At 50.7% G+C, this 17,319-nt stretch overlaps 1 protein-coding gene across 6 annotated transcripts in view; it reads left to right on the plus strand.

Annotated features, from left to right (window-relative positions):
- The window catches only part of RAI1 (retinoic acid induced 1), a 90,266-nt gene that overhangs the window by 38,358 nt on the left and 34,589 nt on the right, over positions 1–17,319 (plus strand). Inside the window, exon 3 of one of the 6 annotated variants that reach the window (XM_039367971.1) lies at positions 4,223–4,632. The exons of 4 other annotated variants lie outside the window; for them this stretch is intronic. The gene's annotated coding sequence lies outside the window, so the exon portion shown is untranslated. Of the gene's footprint in view, positions 1–4,222; positions 4,633–17,056; positions 17,243–17,319 lie in introns of those variants that run through there. One more of the 6 variants, XM_039367975.1, reaches the window with a different exon arrangement.

Consider the following 17,319-nt stretch of genomic DNA (forward strand, 5'->3'; position numbering starts at 1 on the left):
TCCTACAGGTTGGCAAATGATCTCATAATTCAAGCGAGGGGCCTCGGCACAGTGGGCTCCATCAGTAGCGGACCCCCCTTCCTGCCTTCCTTCCTTCCCGCCCCGTCTGTGCCTGCTGCTACCCGCTGCGGTGCAACCACAGAAAAAAGGATTTTCCTCACCCACGGGGTGGATGGATTCTTGAGGCACAATCCTTTTTATGGGAATTATTACTGTTATTACCAGCACGCCCTCTCCGAACAGAGCTATCTGTCTGAGCCGTAGAGACCGGGATGGTGGGGGACAACGAGGCCAATTAAATCAAACCTTGGTGGGGAGGGAGCTGACTGACAGCCTCACCTTCCAGCATTGGGGGGGGGGCTGGAGGAGGCGAGGGCAGGCTCTGCCACCAAAGACAGATAAGGTCCAATCAAGGTGGCTCAACCAGGCGCTGGTATTTAAGACACCAGATCATGCCTCGCTAGCGTGTTTTTCCGAAATGCTGCAGATTCCCCTAGATGAAGAAGGGCAGCGCGATTAAGCCTCTGTCCATCTCTCTCTCACTCACACACACACACACATACACATACACACACACACACACAACACACACCCAGTTGGAGGGAATCAAGTGGTGGGCCTAACGGGGCCCCCGCTGTGCCTCTCTGATTGTCATTAATAACAGCAATTTTACCAGATTAGTGCCTGTCCTTTAACAACTCGGATGCACATAAGTGCCAAGTGCATTTTGATGTGCTGCTTGTCGGCTCCTCCACATTGCTAATTTCTCTCCCCCCTCCAGCATAAATGCAGAAAAAATGTTAGTGTTTCTGGGGTGAGGGAGTGGAATGGAGCACTGGGTCCTTATTGCTGACCTCTTCAGCCCTGCACTGTTGATCTTTTCAGCCCCCTTCCCCAGTTTGGCTCTATTTTATTTCTGGCCAGCCCACTGGTGCTGATTTGGGCTCAGAGGGCCAAATGCTTGGCTGCCCGTCATTCAGGCATAAGGTATTTGTTATGCAAATAGCTGTCTCCAGAAACCTGAGCAGCTTAATCAAGGGAGAGCAGGTGGGGAGGAGGGAGGGCTGGGCTGCAGCGGGCCTCACAAAACAGCCCAACTGACACACAAACCCACACCCCTTGGACGAGGCTGCAAGGGAATGCCCCCTCGTTGTGTTGGCTCTCCAAGAAGGTGGCATCCCCAGCAACTCTGAGGAGCAAAGGTGGTCCTGATAGAATCAGCATCCAAAGCATTAAACTCTCCATATCTCCCCCACCCCTTGCCAAATCCAAGGCTGTTTCTTCACCCTCCTTGATTGCTCTTTAGCCCCCCCCCCTTTCCCACCCTCCCCACCCCATCCCTGTTGTTTTCTCATGGTTCCTAAAGAGCCGACCAGCTCCCTCACCTTGGCTCAAGTCCTCTCCAGTTTTCCCGAGATGGGAAATGCACAGAAGCCACGCGGCAGACAAAACCCCAAGCATGTTATCATGCCAAACACGTCAAGCCAAACACGTCAAGCCGCGTTGGAAAGGGTTGGGGTAGGGAAAGCCAAACAAGGCTGTTTTTTTCTGAGCAGACTTTTTGAGCATTTCCTGTCTTACAACAGAGGCCCTGCGTGTGGCAAACGCCGCACTAAAAATAGGCTCGGTGAACTGTCACTGCTTGGCAGCAGGGAGAGAAAGTCCGTGCTTTGCAGCAAGATGCTGTGGGAAATCATCTCAGTCAATCAGAGTAGAGCTGGAAGGGACCTTGGAGGTCTTCTAGTCCAGCCCCCTAATCAAGCAGGAGACCCTATACCATTTCAGACAAGTGGCTGTCCAGTCTTTTCTTAAAAACCTCCAGTGATGGAGCACCCACAACTTCTGGTGGCAAGCTGTTCCACTGGTTAATTGCCCTCATGGTTAGGAGGTTTCTCCTTAATTCCTGGTTGCTTCTTTCTTTGATTAGTTTCCATCTGTTGTTTCTTGTCCTGCTTTATTGCTTTCTCAGGATCTTCCTATATCCCGTCCATTGGCAGGCAAGATCTAGCTGAGGAGAGGGATGTGGCGCTCCTAAAGACAATCAGACCCCCTTTCTTGGGTTATTTTAAAAGAGGAATCTTTTTGGTCTCTTCTAGCAACAGCCCGTTTTACATCTTCAGCGTAGCTGTTATTAGGATTATTATTTGACAAATGAATCCGTGCGAACAGATTGTAGCAGTGTCCATTCTAGGGGAGCACCTGGTTATTACGAAATCTGCCTCTGAGCTCCCTTGCTTCTTCCAGGCAGAAATTGGGAAAGTCCTGATTGGGGAGTTCCCCCAGCCTTGATGCAAGGGGGATCTTGAGTGACGAGGTTTGGGTGGGGAAGACCAGGGTGGGGAGCATACACAGCGACCTGCCTGCTCCATTGGGGTGAGCTTGGTGGTAACAATCCTCCAGATTGGCAGATGGGAGGAGCCCCCCCCACGATTCCACATCCCCATTAAGTGGCAAGGCATTAAGATCAGCAACACGTAGGGCAAAACTCTGTCTAACAGCAGTGCAGGCTGACCCTGATTTGTAGGGAGGCTGAGCGGAGACAGTGGCAGGCCTGTCCTGGAGTGAAGGGGAGAGGCGAGAAGCTGGCAACACTGGGGCCAGGGCTGAGACAGAGCAAAAGCCACGAGGGGAAGTGGCAGGACCGAACAGGCCAGGGCTGGGGAAGGGGGACAAATGGGGCTGGGATGCAAATGAGACTGCACCACCTTTGCTGATCTGGGGCAGAGGAAGAGACCAAGGGACATCAAATAAGAAGGGTGCCTTTGCTGCCTAGGCATGCTTGAGTGCCAGGGGAAGCTTGAAGCCGAGGGAAGGGAGGTTGAAGAGGAGACGTAATTATCCAAGCTGCCCCTCTGTTTTGAATCTGCAAGGATCCATGCTGTTCGCTCCGCTTGCTGGCTCGCATCGTGTTCTCTTAGTTATCTTCCAACATATGGACCGCTTTCCTGCAGAGAAAAAACTCCAAGGGGCATCACGCTATGAATCCCTTTTAAGAAAGATGCTCTCATCCTCCATGGATTTGAGTTTATCCTGCTAAAAATAATAAATAAATTGGAGGGAGGCTCAATCCAGGGTGTGTAGGCTCAACGCCAGCGAGTCCAGCTGGTTTGATTTGTGTTGTGGCCACCAAAAACTGGATTGTTGACAGCCCTCCATGCCAGATTGTTGTGGGAAAAGGCAAGTGGTTTTAAAAACAGGCCAAAGTCAGGGGTGAAATGTGTTTGGAGTACACCTCGGAGATGATTTGGGCATTCTCTTCTCTACACTCCACCCCTGTGGGTGGAATATAACGGGTTAATTTCTAAATCATTTAGGTTTGTTCTCTAAACACCTGGTTATATTAAGGCCACTACTCACAGGAAAAGAGAAACAGGAAAAATGGTGACTTAAAAGCAATGGCCTCCATGCTTCGCGTCTTCTAAGCATCTTTTGTTTTCCCTTTGAATTGATCCAAAATCAATTAATCTGTTTTTAACAACCTCATACAGTGAATCTGCAATGGCTTTGCTGATCAGGTGACTTTCCCAATACCTTATACTTCCTATTGACTGCTCCTACCTGTATGCAGGAGAATTTAGAAAAAAAATACCCATCCTTTGCAGGAGTGCTATTCTGTTTCATTCGCTTTCATTTCAGCCCTTTGATTGAAAGCCGTGTTTTTGCCTCCTTTGAGCAGGTGAGATGGAGATGGCAGAGTGCTGGCTTCTCTAACCCTTTCTGTCCATGAACAAGAGCTGTGATTTTTTTTTTTTAAGAATTTCTTTCAAAAGCTCCATTCGGCAATTTTTCATCCCGTACACCTTTCTGCAACTTTCGAACAAGAGCCCAAAGCCTGTCGATTTGGCACCAGTTTTCACTGTTGTGGCTTCCCTTAAGGCACTTTCTCAACCATGACAACTCGAAGATGGGTGGGCTTCAAAAAAGCTGCCAAGGTTGAAAAACACTGCAGATGACTCCGCTTACCAAGCTTCGCTGGCTGGGAATTCTGGGAGTTGAAGTCCACCTATCTTCAAGCTGTCAAGGTTGAGAAACACTTCCTTAAGGAATCTTGGGAAATAAGGGAGGATGATGGGAAATCTCTTTGATCTCCAGCCTTGGCCTCCAGTCCTTATCCTTACCTTGCATCCTTGCATCCCTCCCTCCCTCTTTTCCTTCCTCTTTCACACTCTCCTTCCTTCACCTCTCTCTTTCATTTCTCTTCCTTCCTTCCTTCCCTCAGCAGCCATCAGCCTCGGTTTCCCAGGTTTGACTCTACTGACATCTTCAGAAGACCTCTTGTATGAGGCATGATGGAATAAGACATGGTTGGCTTCTGGATGGGATAGTTTCAGAAAATTCTCTGGAAGAGTCTGCGGTGAAGGATCTTTCATATGTAACGTTGGAGAGTGACCTCCTGGAGATGTGGCAGTCTTTACGTGGTGACCCTAAGCAGCGTGATGAGGAATTGCATGGGTTCCACAGTGCTGGTGGAATGGATCCATTTTTTTATATATCCATGGAAGTTTGGGCCCATCACAACCAGCCAAGAAATAAGAAAGTGGTTTGGTCAACTTGACAAGAAGAGAATCTGTAGAGATCAGCTCTCCATCTTGTGGGGAGGATCTGAAGATTCATCTGCAAATGTGGTGAAGGGTATGATTTCCTTGAAATGTTCGGTGGGGTTTCAGCGGGGACATCAATCTTTTGGGGGGGGGTACTATTTAGAAAAGGGGTTTAATATATTTTTGAACAATAGTGGTTGGGCCCACCCCATCACGGTCTGGTTTTTCTCCTATCCTCCAAGTTTCTCTTACAGTACTCCACAGCCAAGCTGGGAATCAGAGGAGGAATTATATCTGGGACCTGGAGGGGAGTTTACAGGCCAAACAATAGGAAGGGAGCTTGAACCAGCAGCCGGCTCTTCCTCCGGAGCCCCTTCAGCTTCTGGCCTTGGTGGAGACTCAGCCCCCCCCCTTCAGGCCTTTGTTCTGGCTCCACCTTGGAAAGAAAAAAAGGGGGGGGGTTCTGCCAGAATCGAGGTGAGCATCAAAAGCCCATGACCTGTGCAGAGATTGCATGATTTCCCTTCACCCCAGCAGCACAAGGATTTATTTGTGTGCTGCTTTGTGATTCCTGTATGCTGTGCCAAGGAAGGCACGGAAAAGGACAAGCTTTTGCACTTTCTCTTCCAGACCTGGGCAACCGAGGCTGATGGCTGCTGAGGGAGGGAGGGAGGGAGGGAGGGAGGAAGTTAGGTAAAGGAGGGAGGGAGGCAAGAAATGAGAGATGAAGGAAAATGTGAAGGAGGGAGGGAGGAAGAAAATGAGAGGAAAGAAGGGAGGCAAGAAATGAGAGATGAAGGAAGGGGAATAGGAAAAAGGGAGGGAGGGAGGAAAGGAGGGAAGGAAGGAAACACGAGATGAAGGAAGAAGAGATGGAAAAGAAGGAAGGGCAGAGAAAGAGGAAGGAAGGAAGGAAGGAAGGAAGGAAGGAAGGAAGGAAGGAAGGAAGGAAGGAAGGAAATTGGATTCCTGGGCTCCTTCAGTCCCCCCCATATTTCCAGCGACTCCAACTCCAGGGCCCATCCTCCTCTGCATGCAAAGATGCTCCGGAGATTGCCTGGCTAATGAGAGCGTCCCTCGTTCCTGATTTTCTGCAGAAAAGAGAGGAGGGATCAGCGCCGTCTCAGTGGGGAACAGCTCCCCAGGAGGTTTTTTAATACTCTCTTTTTGTGCTATGACTAGGGGGTAATCTATATCTCTCTGTCAGTAATTGCCTCTCCTTATACCTGTCTTTCTTCCCGTAATTGCCCACGTAGCGCTCGCAAAGGTTGGGGAGGGATGCTTCGGAGGGGGGGGCTCTCAGCCTCTCCCTGGAAGCCCTGGATTATGGGGGACAGGGAGGAAGAGGTCGTTCGTTCTTTGGGGCTGGGAAGCAAACAGGTCGGCTTGGGGGGCGGGAAGTGAGGCTGGATCTCAGAGGCAACAGCCAAGCCTTGATTATTGCTGGCAAGCCAAGCCTTCCACGCAATCAGCCTGGGTCTGCATGTCTGAATGTAGCTTAAGTGAAGGTCTGTGCCCACTGATGTGGACCGATTGGGGTCTGGAGGGGCAGGTGGGATAGGGGCAGATTTGTCTCGGGTGGCCTCTTTAAGGAACATTTTGCACTGCAACCTTGGGTTGGCTGCGCTCATCCCTAATTTATGGGGACCCTCCTGGTTCTTTGTTCCGTGTTATCCAGGCAACAATCATCCCTGTTTCCAGAAGAGGCCAAGACAGGGTGGCTACTAGGCTTTGTTGTCGGGTTTGGCCTCCCTCTCTAGGGCCCACAGCAGAAGGATGTGTGTAAGTGGGTCTCGTTGTGAGGCAGCGCCATAAAAGGTAACCTTCCACTTCCACGTTTCATAGTCAAGTAGTTTTCTGGCTGGTGCGATAGTCCTTGACTTATAACCGTTCATCTGGGAACTGTTCAAAGCACCATGGCATTGAAGAGAGGGACTTTTGACTGGTCCTCTCGCGACCATTCAAGCATCCTCATATTTTCAAAATTCAGGCGCTTGGCAACCGGCAGGTACTTGTGAAAGTGGCAGGGTCATGTGATCACCATTTGTGAGCTAGCTCCCAAGCAGCAAAGTCAAGGATGGAAGCTGGGCCCCTTCCCAGAGTTACTCACGTGGAGAAACCTGGTCTACTCTGATTGACAGCAATTTTCTAAGGATTTAGGCAGGAGGTCTTCCCAGTCCTGCAAATCTCATATCTTGCAGGCTTCCAGCTAGGAATTCTTGGGGCTGCGCTGCCTTCAAATTTGGAAAATAATAGCCTTGTTTGATGTTGGCTCCTCACCACCTTTGAAGCCATTCAGTGTGATTTCTAAACCACTTTTCCAACCGAGACTTAGCCATGGTAGCTTAAGCCAACCTCCAACTTAGGTTCTCTCCAAGACCTGTGGATTTAATTCTCAGACTTCTCCAGAATTCCATCAAAAAAGAGGTCCAGGTGTTTTCTGCCCAATCTATTGCGTACAGTGGGTCCAAGATGGTCGACTGTCTTGACTGATGGCATCTCCTGATGCTGCCACCTAGTCATGACTGAAGTCGTGCTGAAGATGCACTTCTCATGATGGGTAACTTCTCCCCAAGGTCAACAGCACCGTCAGAAAAGGCTTTTGGATGAGTGTTGGGTTCCTTTGCCCAGCAGGGCACAAGACAGCCCCCCACAACAGCCCTCATTTCAAAGCCTGGTTCTCCAAGACTCTGGTTTTGGGGCTTCTCGTCCTTCCCCCTCTCAAGATGTTCCACCCACCTCTGGCCAAGCCCATCTGGCCCCAAATTGCAGGCAGCTTTTTATCTCGTGGAGCTCAGAATGCACATCTGTTCACAGGCGGCACATAATGTATCATTGGCTTGACACTGCCAAGCGTCAAGACTCCAGCCCTGCCACATGGGATTCCTTATCCCAACAGCACTTCAGGGTATTTATGAAGCAGCCCAGAAGATTGAAAAGAGTCCTCCAGGCCCCCCTCCTCGTATTTCCCAGGTCCAATGAGGCTCCATTCTTCTCCATCCCCAAATTTTACACTGAGAGTCTGCGTGGCTACGGAGCCATTGGCTTGGAAAAGCAGGGCTGTTTTTTCATTATTATTTTTGTCGGTGCCACATCAAGCATCTGCCACGTTCGTGCCTTGCAGGCTAAATTTTTTTTTAAAAAAAGAACCATTGGCCAAAATGGCCTTTGTCCATCTCAGCTAAGCCTCTGATCATAATGACCTACGGTGGAGTGTTTAATAAGGATGGGTAATCAGTTGTTCTACATCTCCCTGCGGAGCCCAAAAACCTCTCTTTCCTAACTAATTAGCAAATAACTCTCCACCAACCAATGGGGCTGGGGGAAATTAGAATCCTAGGGAAGGTGGGGAGGCTAAATGGTGCAGTAATTTATTCCCCGGTGAATAATTTGGCTGGCGTTGCTCAAAAACCCTCTGGCCATTCCATAGCCCCCCTCCCCTCCCCCCGTCCCAGCCTGGGCCTCTTTTTGGCCATGTCTCCCCTCGTTTCCCCCCCCCCCGCCTTGGGCTGCTGGAGGACTCAGTCCAGAAACGGCTCCCGCCTGAAGCAGAGCTGCTCTTCTGAAGCCGGGGAGATTTGGCCTCCCCCCCCCACCTGCCCCACTCCAAAATGGGGCAACTGAACTTCCACCCGTTTCAGTGAAATCCTCAGTGATTTGCAAACAAAGACCGACACCTTTTGTCATTGAATCCATCGTCCTGTCCGTCCGGCCCACGTTGGTAACATTTTAAGCCATCCTGTAAATAATGCACGTTGCAAGGGGAATATTGGTCTTCCCGATGGTGGCTGGTCCAACTTGGAAATCAGGTTCTAGGTAGACATGGTTACCTTTCCTCTTGTGAAGAGGCGGCTGTGTGGCTCCCTACCTTTTGTGCAGGTATGTCTATGAGGCTCCCCACCATTCACCTAGATAGTAGAATAGCAGAAGGTCTTGGAAGGTCTTCTAGTCCAGCCCCCTCTCAAGCAGGAGACCTTACACTATTTCAGACAAGTGGCTGCCCAGTCTCTTCTTGAAAGCTTCCAGTGATGAAACACCCACAACTTCTGGTGACAAGCGGTTCCCCTGTTCTCACTGTTTAGGAAGTTTCCCCTTAATTCCAGGTTGCTTCTCTCCTTGATTAGCTTCCATCCGTTGCTTCTTGTCCTTCCCTCAGGTGTTTTGGAAAATAGGTTGACCCTCTTCTTTGTGAATGCCTCTTAGATAATCTTCAACTTATGTCCACTGTTAGGACTGGAGCTTCCGTTGCTAAGTGATACAGGCATTAATTGAGTCATCACGTGACCGTGACTGAGTTTACAACCTTTTTGCTTCGGTTGTTAAGCGAACACAGCTCTCCCCCCCTTGATTTTGTTTGCCAGAAGCCATCTGGGAGGGTTGCAAATGCATCTGGTAGGAATGTGAGTTGATTGCAAAGTATCAGGATCACAATCACACAACCGCAGGGACACTGCGACAGTCGTACGGGCAAAGGCCAGTTGCAAGTCACTTTTTCAGCACTGTCGTAACTTCAAACAATTGCTAAAGGATAGTTGTAAGCCGAGGACTACCTATGCATGTGCTGAAGATGCTGGTAAACAAGGAATGGGCTGAGTCATATGTCAGGAGGAACTCTTGGGGGTTCAGCCATTCAGGAAACGACGGATTTAAAATTGGGCATCGGTTCTCTAATTCAGAAATGGCCCTTCTTGCTCCCCTAGGAACAGACTGGGATGCCCCAAACATCTGGAGGGTACCTTGTTGCTCCCCATCAGGAGGGGCCTGTTTATGGTCATCCCTTCCTTTGGAGTTTTGGCGAGAGGACAGCACCGGCAGCAGCGTTCCTTCACCTTTCCGGGGTGATTGTAAGGATCTGTTTATTTACCAGCATGGAGATTGTGAAGAGCTGGAGACGTGCCAGGATGCAGGCAGCCAACCTTGGCACAGAACCAAGGGCAGTCCTGCCGCCTCCTCAAGTCTGCACTGCCTGCCGAAACTGCCAGGCATGCCGGCCTGGGCCACACCAACCTGTCCATCAGAGCCTCTTCTGCCAACGGGCAGAGCGCCAGGTCAGGCCAAAGCAGCTGGTCACAGATTGGTCTACCCCCACCCCCACCGCATCCACCATCAAAGCAGGCCAGACCCAAAGAGAGACCCAGTTTGAATGGCAGGCGATGCTGGCTGGACCAAAAACGACACCAGACGCAGAATGGAGGCTGCACTACGCCCTCCACAGCCATCGGCCGATCCCACCTGTCCTGGGATGGCCAACCCAGGATTTTATTTTATTTTATTATTTTATTTCTTACTTTATTGTTTTATTTTATTGTTTTATTTTATTTATTTTATTTTTGATTTTATTGTTTTATTTTGTTTTATTGTTATGTTTTATTGTTTTATTTTGTTTTATTGTTATGTTTTATTGTTTTATTTTGTTTTATTGTTCTATTTTATTTATTTGGTTTTATTTTATTTTCCAAAGCACCAGAAGGCAAGACAAGAAACAATGGATAGAAACTGCTCAAGGAGAGAAGCAACCTGGAATTAAGGGGAAACTTCGTAACAATGTGAACGATTAACCAGTGGAACAGCCGGCCTCCAGAAGTTGTGGGTGCTTCATCACTGGAGGTTTTAAGAAAAGACTGGACATCTATCTCTCTGAAATGGTCTAGGGTCTCCTGCTTGAGCAGGGGGCTAGACTATAAGACCCTCCAAAGACCCTTCCCGCTCTATTCTGAATTGAATTGATTTTATTATTTATTTAGGAAATTTGTTTGCCTGCCATCTTGCATCCAATGACTCAGAGCAGCTTACAGCATGGAAACTATAAAGCATCAATAAAACATGCCAATCAACAGTCACAGAACCCAGCGGATAAAAGTCGTTAACCAATGATTGGATCTGGGCATGCTTTGCCTTCCTCTTCCATAAGCTGCCCTGCAGATGTCTTTTTTTCTTCCAAAAACCAGCCAAGGGACATGAGACAGCTTTGAGCCTCTCACAAAGAAAGAAAAGACAGACAGACAGACAGACAGAGAGAGAGAGAGAGAGAGAGAGAGAGAGAGAGAGAGAGAGAGAGAGAGAAAGAAAGAAAGAAAGAAAGAAAGAAAGAAAGAAAGAAAGAAAGAAAGAAAGAAAGAAAGAAAGAAAGAGAAGAGATACGTCTTTTGGTGCAAGCACATGCCTGCACATTTGGACCGCGGTGGATGAAAGACCAGAGTCCGTCCTCGCAATAAAGGGCAGTGGGGAAAGAGGTTTTTTGCTTCCCTGTTTGGCTCTTCGGACCTGCCCCCCCTCCGAGGCCGCCTTGCCAGAGAGCATCGACCCAAAATCAGCTAGGAGGGGGGCCGCAGACCTGAAGGCTTTGTCATGGAAACAATTTGCGTAATTGGGGCTCTGCGGAGGAGCCGGCGTGATTATCCATGATCAGGGAAGACGAGAATGTTGGGAAAAAGACCGGCAGAACCAGCCAGTCATTGTGGAATTAAGTGGACCGTTGGAAAAAACCAAACCAAAACAAAAACAGGCTTCACTCTGAAATTACGACAGCACTGAAAAAAGGGACTTACGACCGTTTAACAACCGCACTCATTCCCTGAATAAACGTGGCGGGGAAAGTTGCAAAATGGGGGCAAAGCTCACTTAACACATTTCTCACTTAGCGACATAAATTCTGGGCTCAGCTGCGGTCATAAGTGCAGGACCACCACCCGTAGTCCTGGACTTGAACAATTGCAGTGATTCCCTTAACAACCAAAGCAGGAAAGGTCGTAAACTGTCATAACAAACCTGGCGAGAAAAGTCGTAAAATGGGGCAAAGCTCACTTAACAAATGTCCCACTTAGCGCCAGAAAGCTATAGTTGTAAATCGAGGACTACCTGTGGAGGGTGATGGAGATTGGATCCCCAAGGGCAGTGGGGGAGGGCTTTCAGCTTAAACTCCTGGCTGTGCCCATTCAAAAACACACCAAGGCCAGACAGCAGCCCGGCCATCTGGGCGGTCAGCCCAGCCCAGTCTAACCTTTGAGCTGGGCAATTTCAGCCGTGTCTGGTCACCTTTCCGGGACCTTTGCCGGAGATCTTTATCTTCCCCTCTGGCGATTCCCAGGCACGCACAGTCGGCAGGCTGTGGCTCCCTCTTCTTCTTCCCTCGTGCATTTCTGGAACAAAACAAAGCAAAAAATGGTCCCTGGTATTTCGCCTTCCCTTTCCCCCCGAATTTTAAAAGCTGCAGCAGCGATTTCAGAGACCCAAATGACACTTTCTCCTCTTTTCCTCCCAATAAAAGCAGGTTCACAGGAACCCAGGACTGAGTTTGCGAAATGTTGCAAGACGTGGGAGGGTTAATAGAGAGGGTCTCTCCTGCCAAGCTTTCAAGTCAGGGTTGAAATCCGGGGAGATCCAGCAGGAACTTCCCCGGTCAGCCCCTCTCCCACCGCCAGTTCACAGGGTGGGTAGAATGTTGCCTGGATGGCCTTCCAGATGGGGGGGGAGGGGGAGGTCTAACCCAGCAGTCCCTCTTCAGACCCTGGGGGTTTTTTAAGGAAAACTTCTTGGACGAGAAAGAAAACGTTTGCAAGGGGAAAAAAACCATGAAAGTCCACTTGCCTTGGGAAAAACTCAAAATGTACCCAGAGACCTGTCAGCCCTGCAAGGTAGGGCAGATTAAGAAACCAACCCTATTTAGGCCAGGGCTACTTTTATTGTAAAGAACCAGGTTTTGCATGTCTGAATGGTCAAGCCCCTTTCCTCTCTGTCTGAGGCAGGGAGGGGCTTGTCCAAACAGGATTTTTCTCATCTTGCAGGTTGTACTCAACCTACCATAGTTTGTTTAGTGACCATTCAAAGTGACATTTTTCATACTTATGACCTTTGCGGCATGATCAAAATCCAGGCATTTGGCGACTGGCGCGTACTTACGACAGTTGCAGATCCCAAGGTCACGGGATCCCCTTTTGAGACCGTCTGACCAGCAAAGCTAATGGGGAAGCCAGATTCATTTAACAACCGTGGAACTAAGTAAACGACTGCAGTGATTCACTTAACAACTGTGGCGAGAAAGGTCGTAAAATGGGGCAAAACTCACTTTACAAATGTTTCATTTGGCAATAGAAATTGTGGTCATAAGTTGAGCACTAGCTGTCCTTCCTTGGCCCAGGTTCAAGGCTCCCTTACCTGACAGCTGCCTTGGCTGGGGGTCTTCCTCCTGTCCTTCAAGGGCATTCCCTCCCCCTCCTCTCCAAGGCCTCCCCGGGACCCTTTAGGTCTGGCGGAGCCACTGAGCAGAGGGTCTTCGGGGGCCCGTGTGCAAAAGCAAGCTCTGTGGGGCAGTCCAGCCCATGCCCGCAGGCACACCAGCTTTGGGGTGGGGGACAGCTTTCCAAAGCAGCAGAGAAACAGCCAGCTGCATGTCTTGCGCAGAAGAAGAAAGGGAGCGGGGGGGCAAAGGGGGGGAGGAGATGTCAGCTTTGGTGGTTCCTGGCTGAGAGCATCATGGATTCTGACACATTCCACCCAGCGAGGCAGAAGCCAGTAACAAGCTCCCCTCTGGGGCTTTGCTCATCCACTTACCTGGCTTCCTGAAGCCTCCCCGGGGGGCCGGCGTGCCGTGTCGTCGTTACAGCAGCTGACGAGGGAGGGGTGGGCAGAGAAGCTGCCGCGGTGGCAGAAAGCAGCTGTGGTGGCTGCTGAGTGAGCAGCCTTAAGCAGGCGTGATGGATGTGCCAGCCCCTCCCTCCGCCAGGGAAGGAGCTGGAGCAGGCAGGGAGGGGCAGGGGCAGGGGAAGGGGAAGGGAGCCCAGTGGAAGGGGCCAGGACGGGGGTCTTACTGGAGCAGGGAGGGCTACGGTGAACGGTGGGGTTGGGGATCATATGCCAAGGTAAACCTTCCAGGCGCTGAAAAGCCTTTGGACTTGTGACTCTCCTTGCAAATCGGCCCTTCGGGAATTGCAGCCCAGCTGGCTGAAAATTCAACCGCAGGGTCTCTGCTTTCCCTAGCTGGGTTTCTGCCACTGCCCCATGGGGGGGGGGTCTTCTCATCCTGGCCTTTCTCGGCTGTCTCATTCCCCCATCTGGTGCCAGGGGAGGGATCTTCGGCTGCTGCCCCTCAAATTCTGCAGGTCTTCAAATGATCCTGGGGTTGATAGCTCTGGTGTGCAAAACGTGCCGCTTTTCTTTTCAAACCAACAAAATTAAAGGGGCTTTGAGGAAGGGGGGGAGGGGCAGGTGGGATGATGAAGCCAAAGAAACATTGGAAAAACTTTTAAGGAGCACAAATTTTTGCTACCCTTGAAAATTCAGTATTTGACGAAAGAAGAATCATAGTCCCAGGGAGAAGTCGGGGTTGCCCGTCTACGAGCATTTGCAGAGCAGGCTAGTTTCTCTCCCTCTCGCCCCTTCCTCACTTTTTTAGTTTTGGCTCTGATGTTTCCTACAAGGGAATCGATGTGAATGTCTGGACAGGATACAGGAAATCCTTGCCTTACGACCACATCTGAGCCCAAAATTTCTTTTGTTCCGCGAGACATTTCTTAAATGAGTGTTGCCTTTCTTGCTCAGTTGTTAAGTGAACTATTGTAGTTGATTTAGTCACCCGGTTATTAAGTGATCATTGACTTTTGCTTGCCAGAAAGTCTCAAACGCGGATCACGTGACCCGGGACGCTGCGACCGTCATAAATATGAACCCGTTGTCCAGCTTCTGAATGCAAATCATGTGATCTTGGGGATGCTGCAACCATCGTGTGAAAAACGGTTATAAGTCCCTTTTCTCGGTGCCTTTGTAACTTTGAACAATCGCTGAATGAACTGTTGTAAGTTAAGGACTTCCTGTAGAGGTGGAATGTCGGAAGCCCCCCATCGCCCCACCTCTGTGTTATCCCCTCCTTTGTTCCCAATTCAGCTTCCCCCCCAGTCTCTATGGCTCCTTTCCCTTTCAAGGGGGGGCGTCCGAATGGATAAAAGCAGGCCAGGTTCCTTTTTAGGAAGGTCTGGGAGAGACGGAAAGCTGAGAGATCCTCAGCAAATGTAGCAGCTGCACCCCCCCCTCCTCAGCTTCCCCCTTGCCCCCCTTCCCCTTTCAGATCCCCCAGCCTCCATCCATCAACACGGAGGGAGCTCTCCTTCCAGCCACAAATGAGATTCCCACCAAGCTGAGCTCAGCATTCAGCGGATGGGACCCTCCCCACTTTGGGGGATGTGAAGGGCTGGAGAGGGTGGCCTCCTCTCTCTTTCTTCCCCCTGGAGGCTCTGTTGGGTCTTCGGGTGCCCCACGGGCCCTTCCGCCACGGGGGAAGGCAGAGCCCGGACCGATACGCTCCTTTCCCCTTCGGGCTGCAGGGAGAAAACGGGGCCTTTGCACCCCGGCAGGGGTGGGTGGCCTCTCCTTTTGAAAGCAGCGCGATGCTCTTCCGAAACAAAGGCGAGGAGGGTCGGAGGGCGGCTGGCATATTAATGCACCGGCTCCCCCTCCCCATCCCTGCCTTCTCCTCCCCCTGGAAAAGGCCTTCGCAGGGAGAAGATTAAAAGTGGACTGACAAGCAACCGCGAGCTGCCCTTGGAGATGAAGGGAAGGAGTTGGTGCCACCTCGGCCTCTCTGGTCCCTGAGCCTTTAATCAATCAGGAAGAGCAGAGCAAGGCTCAAAGAGGTGGGGAGGGGAGGGGAGGGGTCTTGAGGTTGTGATCCCTGCCTGCAGAGGAGAGGGCAGGGCTGGGAAGGCTTTGGGGGTGACAGCCAACCCACTGGAAGGGGTGGGGATTTCTCCAAACAGTCTCCTTTGGGCATCTGGGAGGGGGTGTCTCTGGGGCCGGCCTTTTCATGCGTCCATCAGATTGGGCAAAGTCTGCCGGTCTGACCAGCCACAAAGCCCCCCCCTTCTCCCCATCTGTCAGTTGAACACAAGGGTGGGATTGTGAACGAGCTGCAGAGAAGCTTGCCAGTATTGGGGGGGGGAGAGATTGGGACCTTATCTGTAGGGGGCTGGCTGTCCCAGAGCTAAGGAAAGGGGGGAGGGGTTTCCTGAAGCTCCTCCTCCCTCCTTGGTCCAGATCCCTTCATTTTATCCATCCATCCATCCATCCATTCATTCATCCATCCATCCATCCATCCAATTTATTGCCTGCCCATCATACCACTTTACAGTATTAAAAAATAGAAACTATATAAACAAAATACTATGAAAGTCTAAAAATGCAAAATACAACAGCTCAAAGACGGGGAGGGAGGGGTAGTATGAGCGGGGAGGGGGAGGGTGGGATCTGATATTAATCTATCAGCCACTTCGAACAACCCCCCCCCCTCTACATTCCTCTATCTCTACTGTAAGATCCGCCTTCCTGCCTGAGCCAAGGGCTTTTTGAGCAGTGCTGGCCCCAGACTGCCCCCTGGGCCAGCGACAGACCCAGCAGGGGGGCAATGGGGTCCTCCCCACCAGCTTTAGTGGAACTTTGTGAACTTCTTTTTTCTTTTCTTTTTGCATTTTTTTTCCTGCCCTTGGAAAGAAATGCACCTCGGAACCCAAGGCAGGGAGAGGCTTTCTAACTGGCCCTACTTTAAAATGCTTCCTGTTTTTGTCTGCCTGCTGGGGTCTCTCTCTTCCCCAGGCCCAGTTTGTAGCCTGTGTTTTTCCCAGGAAAAAAACCCAAGCCACATTTAGAAGGCTTTTTTTTTTTTGCTCTTTCTCCATGCAGGAGAAGGTTGATCAAAAGGGCATCTGCTTGGCCTGCGTGCAAGACTTCCCAGGTGTGGCTTTCAAGGAGGGCTGGGCGAGAGTCTTGTTTGCACTATCAACAGGAGCTGCAGACCTAGATGCCCTCCAGATGCTTTGAACTGCCACTCCCAGCAAGAGGGGGCGGGTGAGGGGTGGGGGAGACAGGTGGAAATAGCCCTGGAGGCTTTCCTTGGTTGAAGGGTGAAGGCAACCCTTGCATGCAACGTCCAGCCTTCTGTGGTGGCCCCAGAGCATCAACAAGAGTTGCGTTTGCCTTCTTACTCCTGGTTTCCTCCATGTGACATGCATGTTGTAGTTGAGGACCCTCGCTTCTGGTGCTTTTCACCTTGTATGTTCTCCAAAGATGTCCAGCTCTTCCACCGAAACCAAAAATGGGGATTTTTAGAGTAGAACTTGGGAGCCTACTGGATTGAAGTGGATGAGGCCCACCGAGACTCATCCTGACATCTGGTGGCCCCCTTCTCCACCCATCCCACCTCACAAGATTGTCGTCAGCTTTACAAGAGGCAGAGGTGCAGCCGAATCCTCCCTGGTGACCAGCTGGGTTCCTCCTTCCCGTAGCTGCCCTGTGCTCGGGAGACGAGCCTTATTTAGTAACATTACAAATTCCTGAGCGTCTGTGGTCGGATGGCTGCATATTTTTCTCTTTTTTTAAAAAAGAAAGGAGAACAAAAAACTGCACTTTTATTATTTTGACAAGGTCTCTGGCTTGCTTGTCTGGTTTAGCAGCTTGCTGCTTGGAGAAATCTAACTACAGGAAGTTAGATTTGGGGGCAGGCGGTGGGAAGGGGGGGAGGAAGTATACACAAAAACCTGCCGAAATCGGAGGCCCCAAGTCCTTTTGTTTGCCCCCCCCACTCTGGAGTGGGAGGAAACTCAAGCCGGCTGGGGGGGGCGAGGGTGGCGGTGCTGATGGTGGCAACGCTGGGCTTTCTCCCAGAGAAGGCAGAGGTCACGGTGACTGTTGAAGGTTGAAGGACTTGGTCGGGCAAGGTAAGGAGGGAGAAGGACTTGTGGGGCCCTGCAGACGTGACCCTTCTGGGCTTCTCCAGCTCCTCCCCTCTTCCTCC

This window comes from Crotalus tigris, unplaced genomic scaffold, assembly GCF_016545835.1.
Source record: "Crotalus tigris isolate CLP2741 ecotype Arizona unplaced genomic scaffold, ASM1654583v1 scf7180000020608.1315917, whole genome shotgun sequence".
Taxonomy (NCBI): domain Eukaryota; kingdom Metazoa; phylum Chordata; class Lepidosauria; order Squamata; family Viperidae; genus Crotalus; species Crotalus tigris.